The sequence below is a fragment of the Rattus norvegicus genome, chromosome 17 (genome assembly GCF_021556685.1).
Source record: "Rattus norvegicus strain SHRSP/BbbUtx chromosome 17, alternate assembly SHRSP_T2T, whole genome shotgun sequence".
NCBI classification, from domain to species: Eukaryota; Metazoa; Chordata; class Mammalia; order Rodentia; family Muridae; genus Rattus; species Rattus norvegicus.
The window spans coordinates 87,416,834-87,444,579 of record NC_141550.1 but is presented as its reverse complement, the minus strand read 5'-3'; the positions used below and the strand labels follow the sequence as shown (position 1 = coordinate 87,444,579).

At 45.3% G+C, this 27,746-nt stretch overlaps 2 long non-coding RNA genes across 6 annotated transcripts; one reads left to right on the top strand and one right to left on the bottom strand.

The window, feature by feature from the left end:
* On the bottom strand, window positions 1–21,779 carry LOC102553115 (uncharacterized). Of its 5 annotated transcripts, XR_015641904.1 has the most exons (5): window positions 21,651–21,779; window positions 20,842–20,893; window positions 18,058–18,223; window positions 3,856–3,902; window positions 1–297 (listed from the first exon to the last, which is right to left on the bottom strand). It is a non-coding gene; the product is annotated as an uncharacterized LOC102553115 (long non-coding RNA). The 5 variants fall into 5 exon arrangements; XR_015641905.1 differs by lacking the exon at window positions 20,842–20,893; XR_015641903.1 differs by lacking the exon at window positions 20,842–20,893 and having other exon boundaries at window positions 18,058–18,208.
* On the top strand, window positions 14,922–25,912 carry LOC148000302 (uncharacterized). Its single transcript, XR_015641907.1, has 3 exons — window positions 14,922–15,165; window positions 15,843–15,954; window positions 25,691–25,912. It is a non-coding gene; the product is annotated as an uncharacterized LOC148000302 (long non-coding RNA).
* The last annotated feature ends 1,834 nt before the right edge of the window (window positions 25,913–27,746 follow it).

The window sequence follows — 27,746 nt, the reverse complement described above, 5'->3', positions numbered from 1 at the left end:
TGAAGTATAGAGTAATTTTGTATTTAATTTCTTATTTAGACTTAAGCTTCATCCCCAAGATAGCTCATTATTTCTGTGCAAATATTCCAAACTCTGAAGAAAACCAGTCCAAAGCAGAAGTGCTTCTGGTCCCAAGCATTCTGGATGATGGGTCCTTCGGCTTGGAAGATTCAGTGCTGGGTTTAACCGGGAACAGCGCTATGCCAAGATCTGGGCCTGGAATTTGTGAAGTGTTGGCTCCGGCATCAAGAATCTGTCTTTGGCTTTTGTTGTTCAGGAATCCGAACCAGGCGAGTGCTGAAGGTGTAAAGGGAATGTACAAAGGACCCCAACGGAGGCCAGGAAACCAGAGAACCAAGGGGAGAGAGAGAAGGCCCAATTAGTGATGTATGAGGAAGCTAATTTCCATGGATTCTTACTTTAGAAATTGACAGTTACCAAGGACCTCAGCTGAGTTATTTGCAGCTCCATCCAGCCTCTCTCATGGAAAAATCAATCAATTTCACCCCCCTTTTTTCATTCCTTACATGCCTTCCTTTTTACTTCTTGCCTGGCTCAATTCACAAAGTGCTGGAGTTGGAAAAGCTATTATGAGGCCGGCCTACTGCGAAGGCAGGCGAGTGCTGGCCATCAGCGAGGCAGAGTCATGGCCACAGCTGCCGACGTGTTGAGGCCATGTCTAGTCTTCCCTTTCTGCCTGCTGAGGCCACCACCCCTGACCTGCTTTGGACTTGGAAGAACCTTAGAGGAGAGCCCGACTCTCCCTTGACAATGCCTCTGAAGTCTGCTATCCTCGTTGGCAGAGGTCATTTGCTTGCCTAAGTCACTCACGGATGCTCATCCCTTCGTATTCTGTCCTCACAGGAGACTCTCGGAACAGTCGGTCTCTGTCTCCTAGCAGAATAGCCTTTAAACCTTTCAGGCCAGTGTTAAATGGCCTCTAGCCTTTCTTTTCCTCAGACTGAGAATCTTTGTTCCCCTCATTCCTCATGAGTCCTATTCCCCATTCCCTTTCACATCTTTGTTTTCTGAATGCTCTCAGGGCTTTCTAAGATATTCCCCTTTGGAAGATATTTGAAAGAAAACAGCAGAAGTGTCTTCAGTTAGACTTAATGCTGGCAGCATTCTCATCTCTACCATGAACCTTGTTCCCATTACTTGATTGGCTGCCCGGACCTTGACTCCTTGGAGGCAGACCACGCCCATAGGGGAGTTCAGTTGGGCCACTTCCGGTAGGAAGGCCCTGCAAGAAAGAAAGGTTGGTGGCTTACAGAACTAAAAACAACATCCAACATTTGTATGGGTCTTAAAGAACACAGAACAGCCTCTTGTTTTATCTAGAACGTCTATGTCTAGACAATCTAGATCTATCCAGACTTCCGTAGGACTCAATAGGGAATCTACATCTTGATTGTTTATGGTGGGGAAAAATGCAATTTTTAGAGGAGGAAAAATGAATTCAGAAGACTGTCAGATACGTTGAGATCCACAATAGCGTGTGGGCTTTATCTTGCGGTGTGGGTAGGCAATGGCTGTGGAGGCTAAGGGATGAAGCACTGAAGTCAGGGTTCAGATGGTGTCTTAGGATTGGTCAGGGAGGTAACTATCGAAGGGCAAGTATGAAGGCCTGGAGTTCATTGACACAATGAGGATTCGGGTTACAAACTGCTAGCAGAGGCTGTGAGGGAAAGCCTGGAGTTAGTCGGATCAGGTGTGTAGATGGGTGGCTGCAAGAAATGGCATGGGGACCTAGATTAAGGTGAGTTCTGAGATCCTGGCATGTGGGCCTGTGATAACGGACTCTTTAGACTCCAATGGCCTGAAGGGGACAACCCAAGTAGACAGTGTTGCTTCTTCAGAGACTAGAATCAGGACAAAATTGAAGTCAGAGGCCATCAAAGTGGACCAAGGAAATCAAACAAGGCCTCTTAGATGGACACCAGTAGAAAAGTTAGCCATGTACTTGCCTTTAAAACTAGTTATTTGGAAAGGGGCTTTGGGGGTGGGAAGATTGTGAATTCAAGGCCAGCCTGGGTAACCATAAGAAGAGTAAACAAGTGAAGACGAAGAATTAAATGATCCAAATAAGGCAAAGACTCCTATAATATTCCTAAGGCCACAACACAGGCCGCCATTCATTTATTTTTACTGCTGATAGATTTTCTTTTTCTGAGAGGGCTTTGTATGAACAGTTAGTAAAACTAGGAGCCAAGACTGAAGAGTGGGAGAGAAGTGGGCTGGGGATTGCTAAAGAAATCAGAACTGGAGTGTTTAAGTGTGCATACTTTGCTCTACAACTACGAAGACTGGAGTTCAGATCCTTAACTACTGTTCCGTTGCTCTGAAGAGACACCCCCCTTGGGTTTATTTATTTCATTTATGGGTGTGAGTATGCATGGGTGTGAGTATGCATGGATGTGAGTATGTATGGGTGTGAATATGCATGGGTGTGAGCATGTATGGGTGTGAGCATGCATGGGTGTGAGCATGCATGGGTGTGAGTATGTGTGGGTGTGAGTATGCATGGGTGTGAATATGCATGGGTGTGAGCACGTATGGGTGTGAGGACGTATGGGTGTGGGTATGCATGGGTGCGAGCATGCATGGGTGTGAGCATGCATGGGTGTGAGCATGTATAGGTGTGAGCACGCATGGGTGTGAGTATGCATGGGTGTATGTATTGGTGTGAGTATGTGTGTGTGAGTTATGCATGAATGTGAGTATGCATGAGTGTGAGTATTCATGGGTGTGAGTATGCATGGGTATGCATGGGTGTGAGTATGTATGAGTGTGAGTATTTATGGGTGTGAGTATGTATGGGTATGAGTATGTATGGGTGTGAGCACACATGGGTGTGAGCACGCATGGGTGTGAGTATGCATGGGTATACATGGGTGTGAGTATTCGTGGGTGTGAGTATGTGTGGGTATGCATGGGTGTGAGTATGTATGAGTGTGAGTATTTATGGGTGTGAGTATGTATGGGTATGAGTATGTATGGGTGTGGATATTTTGCCTGCATACATGATTATGTGCACATGTGCATGCCTGGTGTCATGGGTCCCCAGGAACTGGAGTTACAGTTGTGAGCTACCACGTGGGTGCTGGGAATTGAACCTGGGTCCTCTAGAGGAGTAGTTGGTACTCCCAACCACTGAACCATTTCCAGCCTCAAGGAAACTCTTACAGAAGAAAAGTGTTTAAGTGGGGACTTGTTTACGGTTTCAGAGGGTCAGTTCATTACTATCATGGTGGGGAGCATGGTCGTACAGGGGTGCCGGAGCAATAGCTGAGAGTTACAGCCTAATGTGCAAGCCAAGGAGCCCACGGCTTCTAATCCTCCAAACCACCACAGATCCCTAGTGCTTGTGGAGAACCCAGGCAGGTATGGTGGCCACCTGGAATCTTAGCACTGGGAGCTAGACACAGAGGAAGCTGGCCAGACTGGTCAAATCAGGAAGCTCTGAGCTCAGTGAGAGACCCTGCCTCGGTAAATAAAGTGGAGAGTAATGGAGGAAGACATCCTCATGTCAACTCAGGCCTTTACATATATGTGTATATCTGTCACCGGCATACACACATGCCCCCATGTATGCATCTATACATACACACACTTCACACATTATAAATTTAAAGAATAAAGTAGAAAAAAGGAACCAGGGATGGACAGATATTGAAGGGGTAAAGCAGAATTTTGGTGGAAGTGTTGCAGGGGAGAAGAGGTGTCTCTATAAAGCTGGGAGGGAATAGGAATTCAGTGATCGTCAGCGAATTTAAGCCCAGGAACAAGGTGGGGACCGGTGGATGAAAAATAACTAGGAGGAAGCATTGTGGGAAGGGAGAATTCAGGCTATACCTGCTTGGTAGGATTCTCTCCAAGACATCAGAGCAGTCATACATCACCTGCAGGGTAGAAGATGATGGATTTGATCAGATATTGAAGGCAGGGACTCAATAAACCAGCTTAGTGGGGTTTTTGGATAAAATTGGGCAACACGAAGGTGGTCTAGTCTGACTCAATCTTGGTCGAGGAGAGTTTTGTCAGAGCATCAGTCTTTGTAACGCCAAAAGTACAGAGCACAGTCACAGGGCACAGCTTGGGCTGGAGCTCCGAGGCAGAATTCCACTTTTCTTTTCTTTTTAACAAAATGTCAAGGCTCTATCGAGTGCTTTTCGGTCTAGGCAGGAGTTCTGAGGGCTGTTTGGCCTAAGGGAGTGAACTGGGCGTGAACAATGTCACTGACGTCAAATCTTTGCTTCTTGTAATTTTGAGAAAGTGGCTCTGTGAACCCTCCCAGGCTTTGGAGACCTCGGCTGCCTAGGTTAAGGCTTTGTTTCATTCAGGTCATCTTGGAAACAGTGTGATGCATTGATAATCATTTTTTAGGAATGTACATCTCATTCACTTGCTATTGGAATGAAAGACAAAGGCTGGTCAGGTAGCTGGGGTAGGGGGTGTGGAGGTCCCAGGACCCATGTAGTGGATGTTGAAACCCAACCTCTGACTTCACATGCATGGCATGACCCCAAATAAAAATACAAACAAACAAACAAACAAACAAACAAAGAGAAGTGTAACAAAACCTTTTTAAGAGGACAAGCTATAAAGTGTCCTCAATTTCCTATCACTCAAAGCATGCGGTGTGATCTTTGTGCTCTAGTTTTCGTTAATGAGTCCTTTTTAAACCTGGATTTAGCACTTAAGCACCCTTTCCTTTGGCAGTCTCCCATGTGTGTCAGTCAAGTTGCTAGCTGAGCTGTTGTTTTTATTGACCCTGCGGGTAAACAGGACATGACTTGGCCACCGTGAGCATTTTCTTACTTTAAGTTGTTCATTCTGCTTACAATGATTTTCCTGAAACAAATACAACTTTATTTTCAAATTTATAATTTGCAGGTTGACTTCATATAGTCTTTTGTTTTCCACCAAATGGTTGGCATGTGAGCGCAATATATTCAGAAAGTAGAAACTGGTGTTCTTTGTTTTTCTCAGTTGTTCTCCACCTAAGCTCTTTGCTACTTAATCCTGTGCTTACCTATTGGCCAGTAAGCTCGGGTGCTCTCTCTGTCTCTGCTTCCCTGTACTAGGGTTACATGTGTGCACAACTATGCCTGGATTTTGTTTCGTGTATCCTGGGTGTTTGTTTTATAAAAAGAAGAAAGAGCCAAGGATATGTTTGATACAGGGATAGCATGGTGAGGTGAAAAGAAAGGGGGTGCCTCTGTGGACCCATGCTGAGGCACCCTTCCCCCTAAGATACCAGCCATATGATACATATGGTATGGAATAGAGTTTATTTAGGGCATGGGGAGAGGATTTGGGAAGGGAGGGGATAGGGAGGGAGAGAGAGAGAGACAGAGAGACAGAGAGAGAGAGAGACAGACAGAGAGAGAGGAGGAGGAGGAGGGGGAGGAGGAGGAGGAGAGGACACTGGCCAAGAACACATGGAGAGAGGGTGGGGGAAGGGGAGAGAGGGAGAAAGTGGTCAGAGAGAGAAGGGGCATAAAGAGTAAGAGAGGAAGAGAATGAGGAGAGGGCGAACAGCTCCTTGTATAGTGAGTCAGGCATACCTGACTGTTGCCAGGTAACTGTGGGTGGACCTAGAAGGGATGCTAACATCCCTCCATTTTGCGTTAATGAAAAACTAGAAAGAGGTGGTGGTTCAGCAGGAATAGGGTCATCTTTGTCTTTAGCTACTCCTGGCTGATGTTGGGGCAACGTGTCTCTGGGAAACCCAAGAGAAAGGGGACGAGGATGCTGGGAGAGTTGGCTGTTTTCTTGCTGTCCAGGGTCTGTAGAACTATCTGAAGGTAGAAGAAGCATGTCAAGTAGAAGCATCTGTCTGTGAGAGCAAGTTGGAGCATCTGTAAGTTGCTTCTCTGGAGCGGTCCTGGATGTAGATTTTGAGTAAATGCCTGGACTTGAGTTGGCAAGATGCTGAAACACATACATACATACATACATACATACATACATACATACATACACACACACACACACACACACACACAGACACACACACTATAGGTACAGAATAAAGTTGAGTATGTTTGGGAGGAAAATTCTTTTTCTTAGGTTTATGTACATTTGAACCCCTTAGGCCTTGGTGGTTGGGATGAGGGGAGTTCCACTCCCAGGGAGCAGGAGAGGAATCTGGGAAATAGGTGACAGGCAGAAAGTCAGGTTACTGATGGGCAGGTGTACTAATCCAGATGGAGTCTGTTTGGTCCACAAGAGGTAGATCTGAGTGGGTTTCCTGGAGCTTATAAGTTTATAAAAGAGATAAATTCACAAGGCTCAAAACCTTGACCTTGTGAATATGATATACATAGATTTAGCATGAGAAACCTTAAGTCTACAGTTAAAAGACAATGAAAGGAAACTTACAAATAGAACTTGTGAATATACAAGTTGGACTGTATACTGGGATGTTTTTATTAGGGTTAGGCTAATTTACAAGAGCTATATTGATTGTTAGGACAATGGCATAACAGGGGGAGGAAATAATAAATTAACAGAAGATTACTTCTGTGAAATGTTACATCTGAACTTGTGAAGCATTTAGTGTGACGTCTGTGAGTAAGGCAAGCCTTGATAAAGAGACCTGGCAGTCTTAGCCAGTTAACGAATTGACTAATGAACTAATATGGTGGTGGATTACCTTGGGGTAAGGGACTAGGTCTGTTTTCTAGCTGTCAATGTAGTCAGAAATCTGGGGAGAATAATTTATAATCTAGATGTGAAGGGGGAGGAGCTGATACTAAAATCTGGTTCCCTAATCGTTCCTTGATTATGTCAATAAATACGGTAGAAGCCAATCGCTGGGTGAAAAAAAAAAAAAAGGTGGGATTTCTGGGTCCCAGGAGGAAGAGAAGAGAAAGAGATGGAGAGAGGGGCTTTGCGGCCAGGCTTTGGAGGGAGGAACACGAACTATGTAAGGTCTGGGATGACTGAATGGTGGAATTCTAACATAGGATATCTGATGAATTTAGAGCTATAGATTCTGCGGCCAACTGTTGTGTTATCTGGCTGGTTTTAAAATATTAAGGCTATCTGGTGTTTTCCATCCAAAGCGACTCGGGGGGCAAGAGAAAGAGCACAGCCCGGACGGTTGTTAGAGGATTGGCGGAGCTAGCCGCCAGGTGGTTGGTCGGTGTATAAGCGATCACAACTCCCTGCATTCATGGGAGAACCGTCAGAACTGGCGATTTGGTGTAGCTGAGTGAAACTGGAGCGACTTGGCTAGGCAAGCCGTGGGGGCTGGGTGGGACGGCTGTTGGCAGTGGTTGATTTCGGAGTACAGTGCAAGCTGTGGCACCGAGCAAAGAGCAAGCGTGTTTTTAAAATTACACACAACATAGATGTCATTAATTAAAATGACAGAGGTTGGTCTACAGTCCACTACCTAACCAGTTTCCAGGTCCCTGTGGTCTCCATCCCAACTTGGGCAGTCAGTCTTGCTGTCGGGCCTAGAAGACAAAAAAGCTTTTTCCCCGTGGAGAATGTATGGCATGAGAAATGACTCACCTTGACTTAGGCAATATGAGACATTTAACTCTCTGGGTATCCGCTGCTTGTCCACAGTGTAGGCCGAGCCCTGGCTTTAGGCAAGGCAATGGAGCAGTGTGTCTCAGTGGTTATTATACCACAATCCAGGCTGTCTTGTCCCTGTGCCCATATCTTATTGGAGACTTTGGGGGATCACTGTTAGACTTTGGGAGTCTCCGTATAATAAGCTTAAACATTTAACATTACAATTTAACAGATTTCAGACGATTGAGGGTCATTATTTATTAAGCATATGTGAGTTAGACAATCTGTGTTAGTTTAATTATTTGTCATAGATGTATCTATCAAATAAAACGAGCACACTGACTTAATGACAGTAAAGAAGGCCAAGCAAATATTTAAGGCAGCGATCTTTAACTTTTTACGGTTTAAAAAAATCTTCAAGTTAATATTAAAAACCATTATTTACCAAGGCAGGAGAGAACGAAAACCTTGTCTTAATTGGAAAGTATCTTTGGAGACTTTAAGTCAGGTCGCTCTCCTAAGGGCTGCAAAGTCGGGGACTGCCCATAACAAAGATGGCGGATGGCCCTGGGATTACCCTTAGCTAAGATGGCGCTGAAGCGATAGTATAGGAAAACCTTATCTGCCTACAACAAAGATGGCACTGAAGCTACAGTTCTGCCTGGAGGAAAGCCATGTGTTTGTTTGTTTTATCTTAGAATGTAATGGCAGAAGTGGCTAAGTATCTTAGAACAGAATGGCAGAAATGGGACAGAGACAAGCATATAAACAAATCTAAGTGGCACAGTGTGAGGGGCATGGTGCGCCTGGCCAGCAAGTAGTGGCCACGGGAGCATGGAAACTCAGGCAACGGCTCAGCAGAAGAGAATATCTATAACTTTAATTTTTTCAAAATCTTAGTTATGGTTCTTAAACACTCTAACCTTCCTTGTAGCCCACCACCCACCAGAGGTAGTGGAAAAGAAAGGATTCGGGGGAAGTGGACCTGTTTAGAAAGAGGAATAACTCCTCTCTTTTGTGTGGAAATCAGCAGTTCAGTTCACAGGTCAGTAGGCACTTCACGGATAAACCAGCAGTCCAGTTCGGTAGAGTCAGGTTAGCAACAGTGGTGACACAACCTGGCAGGGTATAAGCTAGACAGCCAGGCCTCAGCCTTGGCTCAGATCAACAGGAGGGACCAACAGGAGCACCAGGAGAAGTTCTCAGCTGTGCCTCTCTCAGGGAAGCAAAGATCAGTGAAGACTGGAGACCCACAAGCATTACGCACCTTGGTGTACCAGCAAGCCAAGCTCTGTCTCAGTCGCTCTGTGGAGTTCTAATTAAGACCTCCAAGCATCACCGGTCCTCCTCAGCACACGTCTTGCCTCAGCACGTGCACCCAATCAGCCCAAGTCCACAGAAGCAGCAACAAACTACAGCACAGCACCAGAAATTTTTTGGTGCATTTCTCTCTATGGCATCCCGACAAATGCAGGTCAACTGCTCAATGTAAGACACGACCAAGGCATTTGAGTCTTTAGCAAAGACTCTTTCATCACGTGTCCTTTCATGTGCTTGCTTTAGCAGAACATTCTCTCTCCTGTGTCTGCTTCAGCAAAATGTTCCTTCAGGAGTCTGCCTTAGCCTTTCACCTGTGTCCACTTTAACAAAACATTCTTTAACGTGTTTGCCCCAGCAAAACGCCATTCAACTGACTTTCCAAAGAACCCTTAAGTTTCCACTTCAACTGTCAGCAGCGAGCTGGGTGGGACAGGGGGAGAGTGCCTGAAGCAGCGTTCTCTCTGTTTCCTAGCAACTCTGTCCAGTGCAGCCTGCTGTGCACACTATGGACTGGATGGTGGGCTAAGTGGTTGGCAGCAAGTGCCTTTAAGTGGCCATGTAGAGTTTGGTCTGTGGATGGGGGGTGCAAATTTAGCTTTCGAATTAGACTGAGAGGCATGGCAGTGAAGATATTCCCTTCTGGGTGAGAGTAGGAGCTAGGGCCTTGGCCATTCCGGATAAAGGTGGTAGCCAGAAATGACAGCCAGGCCAGATCACAAGGTCATCATGTGGTGAACTTGAGGGCTGAGTTCAGTGGGAAAATGGTTCCCCCAGGCCTGAGGTTTCCACAGCAGTGAGAAAGGAACAGACTCGGAGAACAGGGGAAAGGTCTCACCCAAGGGGAAATGTCCTAGAAGGAAGGGCCAGAGAGAAGGCCTGTCATGAAGATTGTGAATGCTTCTGTCCTCAAGGACTCTAAGGTGGCTGGTTGTTCAACAGCTCTCCCTTGGGACCAAGGGACATTTATGCTGACTATGTTTACACTGACCACATTTATGCTAACACTAGGAATCCAAACTCAGGTCTTCATGCATGCACAGCAAGGCACTTGACTGACTGAGCTATCTCTCTAGTCCCGACAATGGTTCTTGTGTATATTTTTATGAATAAATATATTTTTGAATAAAATTTACTAATGGCCACTAGCCTGCCTGAAAGGATGAGTGTAGAACGTAGATGAGGAAGACATTTTGTGTGAACTTGTCACTATGAGCTTGAAAATGGCGGTCTCATTTAGACTTATCAGGTGGGTCTTATTATTGCCATGTAGCAGAAAGAGAAATGGAGATTCCACACAGTAGTTATTTGTTAAAAACATTACCCAGCTGGCCAGAGATGGTTAGGACTTCAGAGTAATCGTAGGATGAAAATCTGGACATCTGCGATATTCTCATTATAAAAATGTCTGTCTTGCTGTATAAAGAAGTTGTCTTCTTTATATTTTGAAAAAGTATCATCTGCTTGTTATTCTAAGGGAGGTGATTGATCAACCCTTAGTCCTTATCTTATTTCCCAATTATCAAACTTTCTGCAGATGACTGATTTTTTTTCAAGCATTTTTTCTTTCCCTTTTCTTCCATTTCTTCTTCTCCTTCTCTCTAAGCTACCTATCTATCTATCCATCTATCTATCTACCTACCTACCTACCTATCTACCTACCTACCTATCTATCATATGTGTAGATCAAAAAATTTTTGTGGGAATCAGTTCTCTACTTCTGTCTTAGAGTTTTATTGCTATGAAGAGACACCATGACAAAGGTGACTCTTAAAAGGAAACTATATAATTGGTGTGGCTCACAGTTTCAGAGGTTCAGTCCATTCTCATCATGGCGGGAAGCATGGCAGCTTGCAGGCAGGTGTGGTGCTGGGAAAGGAGTGAGAGTTCTACATCTTGATCTGCAGGCAGCAGAGACTGTGTGCTACACTAGGCATAGCTTGAGCATATATCCCACCTCCACAATGACACACTTCCTCCAACAAGGCCACACCTACTCCAAAAGACTTAATGGTGCCATTTCTTATAGGCCAAACATGCAAACACAGTAGTCTATGTTGGCCATACCTATTCAAACCATCACACCTTCTACTGTGTAGGTCCCAAGAATCAAACTCAGGCTGTCAGGCTTGGCAGTGTCTTTACCCACTTGGAGCCATCTCAGAGGTACCTCTTTCTTTCTTCCTGAATTCCCTTTCCTTCCCTTCCCTTCCCTTCCCTTTCCTTCCCTTCCCTTCCCTTCCCTTCCCTTCCCTTCCCTTCCCTTCCCTTCCTTCTTTCCTCTCTCTCTCTCTCTCTCTCTTTCTTTCTTTCTTTCTTTCTTTCTTTCTTTCTTTCTTTTTCTTTCTTTCTAATTTTATTTCCTCCCTGAGAAAGTCTCACTGTGCAACCCAGACTGCTTAAAAGTCATAACCCTCCTTTCTCAACTTTCACACAGAGGGATCACAGGCAAGAATCATCACTTTCAGGTTGTCTTTCATGCTTATAAGTAACTTGTGGTACATTTTATTTAAATATCCTGAACGAATTCATAGCTTTTTTTCTTTAACTCTAAGACCAAAATAGAACGAAATAGTCTTATGAAGGTCAGGTTTATACTGAGGAAAAGAGAGTTCCCTCTGCACTAGGCTTTCCTGTTCCTGTTGGGACATAGTGATTTTAGGCAAACATAGCCTCTACCCCTACTACACTGCATTCCTCCCCAGCCCTCCACACACACGGAGTGGTCAACTCTGGCTCCTGGATCCACTCTGCTGTTTCTGCCCAGACATGTGACAGCTAACTAAAGCGGACAGAGGCAGACACGGTATTTCTGTGGAAGAAAATACATGCAAGGTGACTCCGAGGAAAGGAAAGGCAGGCTAAATCTGGCTAAATTACAGTTAACTGGAAGGAAAAGGCCTAAAACTGTATTGAAGAGGCAGCCGGGTGCCAGGTCCAGCTTTAATTTAAGCACTTCATCTAAATGAACCTAGGCCACAATTCTAAAAATATCTACTATTATTATTATCCGCTTGTTTTTCTCTAGTGTGGAAGTCAGTACTCACATTTAGAAACTTTTTGAGGTAATTAATTTAATAAGCATTTGTTGACTGAAGTAAACAAAAGACATTAATTTATGGTATCAGAACTTGAATTTTTATTCTGTATGCAACTGAGTCATTTTCTGCTTTCAGATTTTAAATTCTTCCTTTTTCCCTCCCTCCCTCCCTCTCTCCCTCCCCTGTCTCTCTTCTTTCCTTCTTCCTAGTTTATACTTATTTATGGAGCTCGGGTTGCCCTTGAATTTGCTCTCCTGAGTGTTGAGATGGCATGTGTGTGCACTATACACGGAGAAGTTACCTTTAAAGCCTTTAAACTATAAAAACGTTTCTGATAGAACAGGGTGTGTATCTCAGTGGCTGAGTCCTTGCCAAGGATGAATGAGGCCCTGGCTTAGATCCACGGTACTGCAAACCAAACCAACCCGATCAAGCCATGTTGGGGTTGGGGCTAACGTGACTCGATGTCTCCATTAGCACTGCTTCATCCCCACTGCTGCTGAGCTTGTCTGAGTGATGGCTTCACTTTTCCTCTGCAATTCAATATAACGTCGACACACAGCACCTCTGCTTCTAAGCCACAGCATCTCTGTTCTTACCTAGTTCTGTCTGTAGTAACGGATCGCAGCCCTTACACCACATGGGCTAGTTAGTTAAGCAGTTAGAGCAGTAAAGACAAATCGGATATGAAATTTAAGACCTTGGAGGGTTTCCTGTGTAAGGCAGACTGTCAAAACTGATCAGAGGGTAGAGAGATAGCTAGCTCATGGGATAAAGTTTCTTGCCACACAAGCCTGATGACCAGAGTTCAACCTCCAGAAGGCACACACACTGGAGAATCATCTGGGAGTTCAAGTACACGGTGACAGACAGAGTGACTGCCTCAAAACACAGTGCAAGGGAAGAACTGACTCCTGGAAAGTTGTTTTCTGATACTCACATGCATGCACTCACATTTACACACCCACATGCATGCACTCACACATGTACACACATGAATGCACACATGTACACCAGATATGCATGCACTCACACATATACATACCCACATACATGAACTTACACATGTACATATACACATGCATGCACTCACACATGTATACACCCACATGTGTGTACTCACACATGTGCGTGGACACACGTGCATACATATTTGCATATACACATATACATGTGTGCATGCATGAACACATGCACAGATGTACTCATACACGCATGCACATATGAACATGTGTGCACACACGAACACACATGTACACACATGGCCATATGAAATACATGCACACACATGCACACATGTATACATGTGCACACACCTTAAAAAAGTGATGCAAGCAGTTCACAGATTTGATTGTGGGAATTTTGTGATGGCACACGGGCCATCTTGCTGCTGGGAGGATTGGTCATGGTAACAGATACCTGTGTGACACATACTTTTAAGTAAACATCATTCAGATACACAATATTCCTTAAAAAGTGATATCTTGACGGCTCCCTCTTCCTCAGTCTCTATGTCTGAGCCATCGTTACATTCTTATTTCTGGAATCTTCCTCTAGGGCTGGAAGAGGTGTGATATTCTTGCCTCATCTATCACTAGGGTCATGGCTGACTCGTATACAACAAAAGACAAAAGCAAAGAACATGTGTGAAATACAGTTTTATACACACTCGAGCTCTAGACACGAAGAGCCCAGACCCTACACAACTGCCCGTGCTTAAATTCCGTGAAGAGTGGACAGCCGTGTAGAAGGTGATTGGATGAGAGGGAGCTGACCAGTGGTGGCAGGCTGACAGGCTGAATGGGAACACTTGCAAGGCTGTCTATTCTGGCTTCTTTGGGCCTTTTGGGGTAGCACCTTTGATCCCATAATTAGTTGAGACCCTTTTGGGAATGAGACTTTTTAAAAAAGATTTTATTTATTTATGTATGTATGTGGGTGCACTGTCACTATCTTCAGACACACCAGAAGAGGGCATCAGATCCCATTACAGATGGTTGTAAGCCACCATGTGGTGGCTGGGATTTGAACTCAGGAAGAGCAGTCAGTGCTTTTAACCACTGAGCCACCTCTCCAGCCCTGGAATGAGACTCTTATAGCTACAGTTGTAGCTCTGAGAGCCTGGGGCACCCGCTCAAGTATCCAAGCCCTTGTGTCCCGGGGCAGACAACTGGACCAGGAACACATGCAAAAGAATGAAAACAGGGATAGCTGAAATCCTTTCCCTATTATGACCTATTTCCAGACAGAACAACTCAGGGAATCAGCTCCTACACAGAGCCAAAGAAATATTTTGGGTTTTGCCCCTGCCTTTGGGGGTGGAGTTTATTTTCTGTGACCTGACAGGACTTGACCTGAGGAATTCTGATTTGCTTTGAGGGAGAAGAAGGCGCGGGGGTGGGGTGGGGGGGCAGGAGGCCATGAGGAGGTCAGAGAGAGCCCTTTCGAGCTCTTTCAGTGAGGACAGTTTAATGCATTCAGCCAAATACCATATTCACTCCAGACAGCTGTACTTGTTTTCCGAGCCTAGAGGCCCCACTTCCCTCCCCCTTCACCTCTCCCATATTGGCAAGCTTTGCCTGTCACCTGCTTCAATAGCAAATTAAACTGAACCTGGCTGAACACACATGGAAACCCTGCATTTGTGAGGCTAATGTGGGAGGGTCCTAAGTTCAAGGCCAAGCTGGGCTGTAGAGCCAGAGCACCCCCCCCAAAAAAAACCCCACAAACCAAACCATGCCATTTAATTCTTTACCTCTTCTTACTCCGTCCCTTCAGCATCCCTACCCCCATATGCTCTGTGCTGGCTTTAAGCAGCCTCTACCAACATTTGTTTCGTTCTCTGCCTGATAGCTGTGGTTCTTTACAGCTCAGCTTGACTGTCGCTTCCTCACAGCGGCCTTCCCTAACTAAGCAGCATCTTGTAGCGCTAGAAGCCCCAGCTCTACAGCTCCTTTGTGAGCTGGCAGAGTCACGTGCGTCTGTCTGTGAGAACTGACGGGGCTGAGACTTTTGCTTCCTCTCCGTGGAGCCCTCACGGTGCCGGTAGAAGTCAGCTATACACCCATCCTCGAGAACACTCGTGGCATAGCGCGCAAGTACTTGAGGGTGGCTTTGAATTTCATGCGCGTCTGTTGGGGTGGCATTTAGTAGAAAGTGTTCTTCCACAAGCTGCCGCTCAGCCGTCTGCGCTGGAAGGGCTGGGGGAACTGTTCATCCAAAGATGCGAAGAGAAAGACCACCGACCCAAATCATCATGGCCCAATGAATTAAGGCAGGCGATTCATTAAAGCAAGCTTTTTATCTGTGTACACGGGTTGTCTCCCCCTAAGGCAGGGTTCAAGAGGTCAGCTTTGGACTCACAGTTTTTATAGCTCAGGGGTAGGAGGTTTCTGAATGGGGAATTTGGTGGACAAAGTAGGCAGGGTATAGGAGCAGAAATAAAGCATTAAAAAATTAGTCATAACCACCTCCTGAAAGGAAGGCATGAGTGCAAGGTGATCACGTGATAGTCACAGCAAGGTCGTCAGAGCAAGGTAGGCTTAATAACCTTTTGAAACAAGGTAGGGTTGCATGATGGTTATAACAACTTTTGAAATGGAGACATGGTTGCTGTTTCCTGGGGCAGGCAGTACAGGACCATTTGTACTTAAGGTAACAGGTGGGGCACAGCACAATCCTTGAGAAACAGAGTTTCAATCCCAAAGAGGAGTAGACCTGCTTTGTCTTTAATGTGAGGTAACTTTCAAGTCAAAGATGGCGGTAGGCTGGTTTATCAGAACCAGGTCTTCCTCCCAGCAGTTCATCTGTCTCAAAGGCCTCCTGAAGAAGTGTCCACGAGGGGCTGCCTAAACCAGGGTGATTTTTATAAATGTAAGAAATTACTGTGGGTCAGACACAAGAGCTGAAGCACTTTAGCTGACTTGAGGCTTTCCTCATGGGTTATACCAGAAATGAGGAGCTTTGTTGACCTGGGAATGAAAGTGTCCTGAGGGCTTTCGATCAGTGCCTCCAGCTCGGTGAATGAGAGCCTGAAATGGGAGCCTCGTCCTTCAGTGAGGAGGTGAGCACAGCCCTAATCCATCAGTGAAAATCCTTATGTCTTAAAGAGCGGTTTCTTCCCTTAAGTTCAAGTTCTTTCTTGTTCTGTGTAGGGATAAGGTATAGAGTGGTCCAGTTTCAGAAGCCATTCGTGTCGTGGGGTTCAGGACCCCACGTACTGAGTGGTTATTCCTGAGGCTGTCCCAGAGATGTCATAGAGACCTTAGAAGATCATGTTTAAAAAACCAGAGCAGCCGCATCAGTTTGAGAAGCTAATGGATGACCCATTTGCTGTTTCTCTTGCGATGTTGGGGTTCTACTCCATGGTCTTGTATATGTTAGGCAAGTAAGCTTTTCACCAGGGAGCTCCATTCCCAGCCGGAAGACTGGTTCTGGGCTGATATGGATAAGCAAAGCTAAGTCAGGCTGAGGTTGGGCTAATGTGATGGCTCAGTGGGGATGGGTGAGAACTGCTGCTAAGCCTGACAGCTCAAGTTCTATCCCTGGAACCTACGTGGTGGAGGGAGACTGACTTTTCCAATATGTCCTCTAATTTCCACATCCATTCTGTGGTATCGAGCCTGGGATTGCAAAAGCTCTGTGGAAGAGCGTGTGTATTTAACATACATGAAACTCTAGTTTCCATTTCTAACACACACACAAACATACATGTTCTAAAACCAAACCAAAAGAAAAACAACAAAAGGGGATTGAGAGATGGGGGCAGGCTAGGGTGGGCATGGGGACAGATAGGTCTTTACTTAGGTAAAGGTTTGGGTCTCTGATTCTGGAATTTAAGATTTAAGATCGCTGACATTTAAATAGTCTATGATCACACAGTCAGGGAAGAAGGTGGGGGATTCTGTGCATGACCATGGTTTGGGGCTTACTGCTGTCACTGTAGGGTTCTGGGTTTTTTTTTTTTTTTTTTTTTTTCTTTTTCTGCAAGACTGCTTGAGCTCAAAGCCTTCACCAGAATGTCAGAAACTTAATTAAAGTAAGAAGGAGTTAGGCTTTCAAGGCAAAGAGGTGGGGGGTGGTCAGCACAGAGGAAGATCAGGTTTCTTTGTCCTGATGATGCCCTGGGGAGCTATCTGTGGATGGGCTTTTCCTGGGACCCTTTTCTTGGTGTTTGCAAAGCTCTGGGTACTTTTAGAACCGGGAGGCAAGACCCTGGATGCCAGCCGATGCACTACGGCCAGACAAATCAGATATAATTAAGACATCAAAGGGCCCATAGACAAATAGTGTGAGGACTATGGCTAAAAGGGTGCATAGCTTTATTTGACAAAGTAACACAGAGATACCATTACCTAGATCAAATATCTGTGACTGATAAGAGACAGGCTCACTGAAGGGCTTTCTAGGGTTCTTTGTCCCGTTAGTGGCTAACCATTTGGGAAACGTTGTCAGAAACACTGGCCACTCCCTAATGAAACAAAGGGACGCATCTCAGGAAAGGTGCTTTGGCATTCTAGTTAAAAAAAAAAAAAAGAAAAAAAAAGAAAAAAGAAGAGTGTAAGCATTGCTGTACGGTTCACTCAGAGGTCTGGGCTCCGGGCCACACTGGTGTTGAGGGATGGTGCTCTCATTAAGATATGGGCTCTTGCAGAATCTCAATGTGTTCTGAAGAGGGTAGTGGAACCCTGTGATGGGAACAGGTAGTTTTAGTATAGGGATCCCCAGATGAAACAGTTCTAATTCTTGTCCTTGGCCAGAAGCTGGAAATAGCTTTGATTCTGGCCCTTTATACAATCTAAACAAGTCATTGCTGGGAACAATTTAAACAAGCACCTGTCCCGAGAAACCCCGTAATGGCACGCCTGAAACCCAGAGGTATCCAGACAGTCGTGGGTGGGGCAACTGGACTAGCTGCTTCCCCATACCTCGTCTAGTTTCTGCCATAAGTCACGTAAAAGGCCTCTGGGCCGACAACTTGGTGACACTCCATGTTCTGGCCCTGCTCCAGCTGTGTGGGAACGGTCCGACCTACACCATTATGCTAAAACTCTGTTCAAAAACTCACAGTCCCATTGTCCCTGTCCCTGTCAGGAGACATGGGGCCCAGGGTCACTTTGGGGACTGTTGACTTGTCCAGGACCCTAGCATTTTGAGTTATGCTTACCTGCATGACCCCACGCACTGGAACGGAAAGAACACCAGGGAGGGCAGTTGGGGCAGATGAGCTTCTTCATCCCAGGGCTGACAAACAGCAGAGAGGCAGCTTTGGAGGGACCTGCTCCCAGTAATCTGCTTTCTTCTCAAGGGCCTAGAACCTTCCAAAATAGCACCTGGTGGGGACCAAGCCTTTTCAAACCATAGCAGATGACTTGATCCTTTCTGTTTGTATCTATTTTTCCCTAATTATTATTAATGATTGTGCTAATGAACTTGCCATTTGGGTGTATAGTGGCCTGTGGCAGACCAGGTAGGGGCTATTCTTTCTTTTCTGAATGGGGATTATCTATCTCTATCTATCTATCTATCCACCCATCCATCCATTCATCCATCCCCAGGTGAATTTCCCTGATGCTCTGTGAGGTTTGCAAGCTACTAGATTGTTATTGAGCCCGAGTCTTAGTCCCAGCTGGGATTCTATCACTCGCAGTGGACACTCTAGTATCAGGACTACTATTTTGACAGTGGGTTCAAAATTGGTTAGGATGGCTCTTTCCAGCGTTCACCTCTATTTTTCCTCAGCATTCAGTAGGAAAATCTCCACAGTAGATCTCAAAGAATTACAGTTTGATGTTCTTAACATGTCAATACACACAGAGGAAAATAAGTTACATATATATTTGATATACGTTAATGGAGAAGTATTAATTAATGAGGAATATTTCACTGTGCATAGTGAGAGTTCTACTAAAATCCAGTGCTAGGAGGCTGGAGGTGGCTCCGAGGTTAATAACACCGGTTGCTTTTCCAGAGGACCTGGTTTTGATTCTAAGCAGCCAATAGATAGCTCACACTGTCAGTAACTCCAGTCCCAGGGGATTGGTTGCCCTCTTCTGACCTCCACCGGCAGCAGGCATTCACCTGGTGCAGACTTACAAACAGGCAAAACACTCACATACATTAAGGAAACAGAAGATGCAGAAGGTGCAGAGGAAGAGGAGGAGGAGAAAGAAGAGAAGGAGGAGGAGAAGGAAAAGAAGAGAAAGAGGAAGAGGAGGAGGAGGAGGTAGGGGGAGGGAGGAGGAGGAAGAGGGGGAGGAGGAGAAAGAAGAGGGAAAAGAAAAGAAAAAGAAGAAAAGAAGAGAAAGAAGAAGAAGAAGAAGAAAAAGAAGAAGAAGAAGAAAAAGAAGAAGAAGAAGAAGAAGAAGAAGAAGAAGAAGAAGAAGAAGAAGAAGAAGAAGAAGAAGAAGAAGAAGAAGAAGAAGAAGATGATGATGATTATCTGGTGTTCTTCAGAGAAGAACTGCTTTATTTTCCATTGATCCTGGTCTGTCTGAGGTAATTTTCTTACAGACACCATCTCAAAATGAATTCCCTAGGAAGAGTTGAGGAAGGCGGGGTATTGATAAAGTAACAAGGGGAACACTGTAAGTGCCTGGCAGGGCTGAGAAGGGAAGTTCTTAACTGTTTTTACATAATCCTGTTTCCACAATAGCTTTGAGGTGGGATTTATGGGCCCCATTTTACAGAGAGGAAAGAGAGGCTTTCCAGCGATTCTGTGATTTGAATGAAAATCAGACCTGGCTCCCTAGTGTTTTCCTTGGAGTTCTCTGTTGCTCAGGTGACTAACTTCCCTTTCCATGTGACTTAAGGAAACCCGTTACTTATAATTATTATTCTAGGCTCAAAGCACCCATGCAAAAATCCAGGGGACTCGATTCTTCCAACTCAGTATCAGAAGTTACTTTCTGAATCTGAGCACTGGTTGTTCTGGGTTGGGAACACTGGAAACTTTGCTTCTTGGCAACAAACGAAGGTTTCTCAGGTTGAGAAAGCCAAAGCCAGTACGAGAAAGCCTTTCTAATGGTGCCTCGTGCCCTGCTGCCAGGATGGGAAGGAACTCGGGAGCCTTCCCCGATATGGGAAAGCAGCCCACAGTGAGAGGCGGACATACCTGAGGGCTCAGGGTCTTAACACCAATAGCTGACCGCACTGGAGCCGGTGCAAGCCCCGGTAACTGACTGACTGGAGCTAGGCTCTAAGCGTGGGTGGAGGTGGCGGTTGTGACTAGGTACCAGCACAGGCCCATGGCTGATTTTGGAGAGATTTCTGGTTTGAACCCACTGTCGTTGTTCAATCATGTTTGGAGGATCGTTTGATCAAGCACAATAGAGACACAGAAGGTAAATTGTCACAGTGGCCATGAGGATGAGACCCAGCTTCCATTGTCCCTGGAAGGATCTCAGTTCTATATGGGGTGATGGGGAAGACATGGTGCTGACTCTGTGCTTGATCAGGGAGCACAGCGGAAGATAGGAGGGGGGAGGGGCTGCCCTGAGCATGCCAACGCAAAACCTCACTTCCAGGGTGGCTTTTGTTTGTTTGTTTTTAATATTTGAGACTCTGAACTTTTTAGATTCTCTATCCTTTCGATATTCCTGGTTTTACTCACTTCCCCTCTCTGCATAGAAGCATTTGATATTTGAAGTAAAGGATCATGGGGCTGGCAAGAAGGCTCAGTGGTAAGGGTGCTTACTGCCAAAACTGATGACTGAATTCAATCCCCAGAATTCACACAGTGGAAGGAGAAAATTGACTCTCACAAGTCCTCTGATACACACACACACACACACAAGCGGGTGCACACTTAAATGTACATTTTAAAATTAAGGAAAAAAGGAATTATGAAACTGCCCATCAAACACTTCTCGAGGGAGGTATTTGTGCCAATGGATCTGCCTGAATCAGTCACGTCGTGGGGAATAGAAGTGTCTGCCTATGAGGTTCGTACCATTTGGTCTGAACAGAAAGCGAATGTCTGTTTCAGAAAGGGAAGGATGGATCTGTGAAAATAAATGTCACATATTTGTTTCAATTTCAGTAAACTATCACTTCTTTTCAAATACATAAGGCTGTGGTAGGGTTTTTTTTGTTTGTTTGTTTTGATTTTTAAAGTCAATATTTAGGGGCTGGGGAGATGTCTCGGGTAAAATGCCTGCTGGGGAAGCAGGAGGCCCTGAGTTTAGATTTCCAGAACCTATGTAAAAAGTGAAGCATTGTCTGAGACCTCAGGCCGGGGGGGGGGGGGGGGGGGGGCAAAGGCAAGTGGACTCCTGAAGCTCTTTTGCCAGCTGCCTTGGGTGGTGAGACAGTCTGTGGACAACTTCTGTGTCTGTCTGTCTGTCTTTCTTCTTTTTTCCTCTTTCTTTCTTTCTTTCTTTCTTTCTTTCTTTCTTTCTTTTTCAGTTTTTTAAGAGTTTTCTCTATGTAGCCCTGGCTGTACTGGAACTTGATCTATAGACCATGCTGGCCTCAAACTCAGAAATCTGCCTGTTTCTGCCTCCTGGGTGCTGGGATCCACTCTGGCTGCCTCTTCTTAATTTCAAATAGTTCCTTTTTTTGATGTTGTCCAACCTATTTTTCTTCCACATCAAGTCAGAGTAAATTGTGTTACCTGATTCCCTGAATAAAGTACCACAGTGGCTAACCTCACTTTTTTCTCTTTGAACCCAGCGCTAGACTGTTCCTCATTCATCAGCCTGTGGCAAGCCTCCCTGATCTCTTGATTAACTTGGAGACAGACCAAGTTAACCCACTTACCTCTTTAAGGATCCTACCGAGCTGTGCGCACAGTCAGATGGTGTTCTTGTAAAGATTCTGTCCATCTATCCTGCCTTTTCTGAGACAGAGCAGTTGATGAAGGTTCTGGAACATGCATCTGTGGGTACTGACTGGCACATCATTAGCACCAAAGGAGGGCCTGAGTCTAACCATAAACAGGAAGGGCTCCCGCTACGGAACTCCCGAGCTTTACGGAAGCACTGATGGCGTGGTCAGCTGGGCGTCAGTCACCATTAATGGAGCATGACCAATGGGAACCTTTCAGCTGCTTTCATCCTCACCCTGAGGGGTGTCTCTCCCCCCTAATGAAAACGTGTGACTGAAGAAAGAAATCAGGATAATAATTTCCTTTCTCTCCTTCATGCTTGCTTCGCCTTGGCAAGCTCTCATTTAATGAAAGGAGAGATGGGCAAGTGTGAGTATCTACCTCGGCTGAGTCAAAGCATTTTTGGGTCATGCCAGACTTCCACAACGGGAAATTGAAAACCGATTCCCTTCCTCACCCAAGCAAGGCACCTCAGCCAGCATCCTTCTCTTTTAAGCTCAGACCCTTGAAGCTGAAGATTTTCAAATTAGGGTGTGTCTTTACAGCTGCTGCATCAAACAAAAGCCAACAGATTAAATTAATTTAGGTTTTCGAACTAGTCTCATTCTTTCAATTCATAAAAAAAAAGCTTCAAACACAACTAATGTCATCTCCCAGATGATGGGAACTAATCTATATTCCTATAGATTCTCTCCCCCTCCCCCTCTTTCCCTCCCTCCCTCTTTCCCCTCTCATCTGAGCATAAACTATGATGACCTCCTGGGTCAAAATGAACTCCTTTTTTTCTAAGTGCTTTCTCAGCATCTTACAAGGGTTTTTCTCCACTCTGTACATAGAAACTCAGGGGCTGAGTGCAAGGGGGAAAAAAAAAGAGGAACAATGTATTCATTACAGTCTGTTAAGTTGCCAGCACCAGGCAATTAAAAGGTACGCCTTGTGGAAACACTGCAAAACAGCACAGTTAGTCCTATTGTGCTCTCATTAACAAGATTGTTATTTTAGCTCTCCAGGTGGAAGCTTGAGAAGCAAAACATTCTTGGCTTGGAAGGCACTCCAGGAAACTCGGGACTTGTTGATAGCTGGGACTTGTGCAGAGACTCTTGTTTATGCTATGGGTGTGCGCATCTCTTACGTTGGATAAATACAACGCCACATTCATTCTATTGGACTAGAGGAAGAAACCAGCTAAAGTGACATCAAAGTCTTCCCAAAGCTAATGGCTCTGAGCCTACTGACTCTGTCAACGCTGCTGCCCCGAAGCATGGCTCCCTTGGGACATGGGAATTTGGATTATTTTGGCTGGCAGCGTACTATGTTGTGGATGCCATAGACAGAGCAGGGAAGGATGGCTGAGACTCTCATATGCTCCCTGCTTGTGTCCTTTGCTCTTTGGCAATTGTTTTAAAATGACGGACCGTGTCATTACCACTTGCCAAATGTGAGCATTTTGGGGCAAAAAGGATCGTGGCTGTCTGCTACCTCCAGCTCTGCCCATGTGCATGGAAAACACAGCCAAGAACGTTAGCGATGCAAATTCTCTTACATCCCAAAGAAGAAAGGCAGCAGCCTACTTTACACTTCATGCCAGTAGCTTTAACTTTCTCAAGACAGAAACCTTCACGGTTCTTCTTAAGAATCACTCGGGTTGGGGATTTAGCTCAGTGAGAGAGCGCTTGCCTAGCAAGCGCAAGGCCCTGAGTTCGGTCCCCAGCTCCGAAAAGGAAAAAAGAAAAAAAAAAAAAAAGAATCACTTGAAAACACAACACATTGATTGCTTTAAGTAAACAGGAGGGAAAGTCCCATAGGAAGTGGGCACAGCGGCTCTTTTTCTCAACGATAAACACAATATTAACCAGAAAAAAAATGTAAATAGGGTTGCTTCAGACTCACACCAACTTCAGGCCAGAGGTCCCTCAAACTACCTTCGCGGAACTGGTTTTCCTAATCCCCCAAGGGCCTCCTATTTATCTTAAACTAAAGTCATAAAGGTTCTTGTTCAGTCAAATCTTTTGCAGGGGCAGAGTGTGAGAGACCAAGACCATGGTGCAGTTTCAGTCGGATGCTGGTTTACAATTCGTCCTGACGGCCAACTAGTAGCTATTTTGGGATTCTATTAGGTTAAGGGCCTACAACAGTTTGTTAATTGAAAGCTGATCTTGGAAAGCATGTAACTTGTATCTAAAAACATAGCGTTATATTAGTGGTTTTCTTGGAAATCCCATAGCAGTAAAGCGGACAGGAAAAATGAAACCGTGCAGTGTTAGTGAGAGCCAAACAGCTCACCTTGAAAATCAAAACGCTGCTCTGCTGCTCATCCAACCACCTGTGAGCGCATGCTCTCAGCCAGCCGCAAGCGAGCGCATGCGCAGGTTAAAGCAGGGCTAATTCTTCACCTTTGGGAAGAGGAACAAGTCTAGGCAATTAGCCCGTAACAGCAATCATCATCTGCATGTGTGTTTCATTACAGAAGTAGAGAAAGCTTTTATTTTTTATTCTTGTCATGGCAATGATCCAATTGCCATGGTGAGTTTGGCGTTGAGTAGGAAGGGTCACACATGACCTCCGGGTGTCCTAACGTTGCTTCTCCCATAGCACCTCTTTCTTCTCTTTGCCAGTGTTTCTTCTTTCCGCATTTAGTGGCAATTGGTGCATTTTTGACAAGTTCTATTAAGGAAAACAACTTTTTAAAAACGGTTTTTCAAGACACGGTTTCTCTGTGAAGCCCTGGCTGTTTTGAAACCCATTCTATAGACCAGACTGGCTGGAACTCACAAAGATCCACCTGCCTCTACCCCCAAAGGGCTGGGATTAAAGGCCTGTGCCACCACCTCCTGTTTTAAGGAAAAGAATGTTGATGTCATCTGAAAAGAGGAATCTCTAAGACCTAACACTGAAATAGAGTATGGAGAAGACAAGGTGTGCTGCGAGCGTGCGTGGGTGCGTGGGTGCGTGGGTGCGTGGGTGCATGGGTTCGAGGGTGAGTGTCACACAGAATTCAAAGACTCTCCTCTCTCTAAAATTAACACTCAAAAATATTGTTTATCTTCAAAGTGGATTTAGATTGCTTTCAAAACGCAGACAACAGTAAAAATCAAAAGACCAGCATTAGAGGAAAAGTGGAGAGCTGGGGTAACAAAATGTGTGCAGGGCCAGATAGATGTATAAGGCCTGGCAAGGCAGGCCTGCATTCCCTGCCTCCGAGAGGGAGGCCAGAGCCTTCAAAATTTGAAGCTCTGCCTGGCTACAGTGAGTTCCAGGCCAGCTCAAGCTATGAGATCCCATCTGAAAACAACAGCCACACAAAAACAAAACAAAAAGATGTTTGGTTTTGGGGGCCATATAGTTTCCTTCCCAGTCTGCTCTTTCCTTAAAATCCTCTTTCCAGAGCATTTTAATGGGGCAATAAACAGGCAGCTGGCCAGATTTGTTAGTGGCCTGTGGTTTCCTGGCCTTCAGTCTGGTCTACTAGGTCGAATATTGAGATCACACTAGGCAGAATCTATTTTTAGTGAATTGTATTAACAAAAGGGACTGGATTGTTGCTCAATTTAGTTCTGACTTCCCAAAAGGTCAGAGCAAAGAGGAAAAGTGGACTTCCGCTTAACATGCACACTTTCCATGAGGTTAGAACACACCAGTTACTCAGAGAGGTGCTGGCACTGTGGCTGTATTAATCCAAAGGGAAGCAGGACACGACGGGGTCTAAGGGACAAAGACATGGGCATCGTATTTCCCACAGTTCCCTACAGTGGCTAAGCGCCTCTGCGCCCCGTAGGCAGGATTCCTAGGCACAGTTCCGGAAAGTCACCTCGAGGACACAGCACGCAGCCCAGTTAATTGAAGGAATGAGCTTCCAATTAGCTGTCAGTCATGAGGCCAGTCTCACACCCAGCTTCAGGCGAGTGTGTTAAGGAGGGAACCACAACGAATCTAACTCCGTAACGCTACACGTGCCCTGTGTTTTCCATTTCAGGGTTGCGCATCACAGAACCAAGACAGGCTCAGACCTCTTCTTCCTGCACTGTGGTCGGAAGGTATTTCCGCATAGAAACGTGGTCCAGGAGGTGGAGCCGAGGAGAAGGCTGGTGATCTTATTGGTGCTGAGGAAACGGCTGGTGATCTTATTGGAGCCCTTAGCCACCTGCATGTAAGGGGCTGACGTTCAAGGGAGACTCACTTCTTTACTCCTCCTGAATCAGGCTTTCATTGGCTCACTAGGTTACTAGGCTAACTTGTAGTTCATTTTCTAGGCGTTCATGTTCACAAATTGTTCTCTGACCTCCACACACATGCTGAGGCATGTACAACGCTTCACCACATTGCACACATAATAAATGAAACAAAGCTAAAAAAAAAAAAACAAAAAACAAAACAAAACAAAAAAAAAAAAACCAGGAGGAATTCACACAGCGGTCACTTTCATGTCTTGCTATTACTTCAGCCCTTGATTACTGTTGTCATATTGATTGCCATTTGTTTAATGGTTTCTTGGTGCCAGGCCCTTGGCTAAGCAGTCTGTATGCATGACGTCATTTGCCTCTCACCGTCTACAGGAGTGCTTTCTGTGGTTCCCATATTCCGACCCTCCCCACGCCACACACCACTCCCACGCCCTCACTGCCCGACCTGCTCTTCTGTCTCCTGACAGGGAAATCCAGACTCACAGAGAGTCATCAGCGTCATTCACATCCTATGTGGGTACGAGCGTATGCTCTGAGTTTTAACTGAGGCTGGTTCGTATTTTTATACTCATCTCACTGTTTTGTGTGCGCTTACTCATGGAGGAGGTTAGAGGACAGCCTTTGAAAGTTGGTTCTGCTTTCACCTACTTTACATGGGTCCTAGGGATTGACCCCTACAGGTAGTGGGATAGCCCCTGAGCTTCCTCAGTGGCCCATTAACCAAGGCTCTTAGCTACCACCTCTCATGACCTCCTGGATCGTCGCCCTTGACTTCCTCACATTCTTTTCTTCTCTCTCTACCGTACCTTCAACACTAGACATTGGATCTAGTACTTTTGGCGGGGGCTCTAGTACTCAGATACATCCTCAGTCCTTAAAAAAAAAAGCTATTTATTATTTTTGTTATTTATATGCATGTGTATTTGTCTGCACGAGTATATGCCGTTGATGTGCAGGTAGGCACCTATGGAGGCCAGAAGATAGGATCCGGTGGCTGTGAGATGCTTGGTGTGTGTGCTGAGGACTAAATTCAGGTCCTCTAGAAAAGCAAGAAGTGTTTTTAACTCCTGGGCCCTCTCTCCGGCCCCTGCCCCTGCCCTTCATGAGAATTCTGAGATAGGATTTTGCAAAACTTCCAGGCTGCCCTGAAATTTGAATCCTCCTGCCTCAGCCTCTGGAGTCAGGGCATTGAAGATGTACTGTCCCATTTATTCTTCTAGACATTCTTTCTGATCTTCACGCGCTGCAGTGTATGTGTCTGCTGCTGGTCTTTCCGGTTAAGGTGCATTAAGGTCTCAGCTTCCCCACTTGGAGCCTGGCCCTGTGATCACTCCTATCATCCTCACCCCCTGTCTCCCCTTCACCGTTTCTTGGTCATACTTGTCATTACCGCTATTTCTGTTTCTATCCCAGAGTGAGCAAAGATTGGATTTTCACTTCACATGTATTCACTCTATCATTTCTCTCGCTGTGGTTTAGACTGTGTCTAGTGGAGGCCACGGATAGATAAAGTCAGTTCAGTCTCGTGGTGACATGTGCATATGCAATAGCAATATCATTCTTTTTTTTTTTTTTTTTAACGTGTGGAGACATTGCTTTGTATAGCGGTAAGGGTTCACAATGGTTTAAAATATTTTAACCAAAGATTACAACAATGCTAGAGTTTTTTTATATAATTTTTTTGAGAATTTGATACATGGATGCTTTCTTTTTTTCTCTTTTTTTTATTTCTATATTTTTTTTATTAACTTGAGTATTTCTTATATACATTTCAAGTGTTATTCCCTTTCCCGGTATCCGGGCAAACGTCCCCCTCCCCCCTCCCCTTCCTTATGGGTGTTCCCCTCC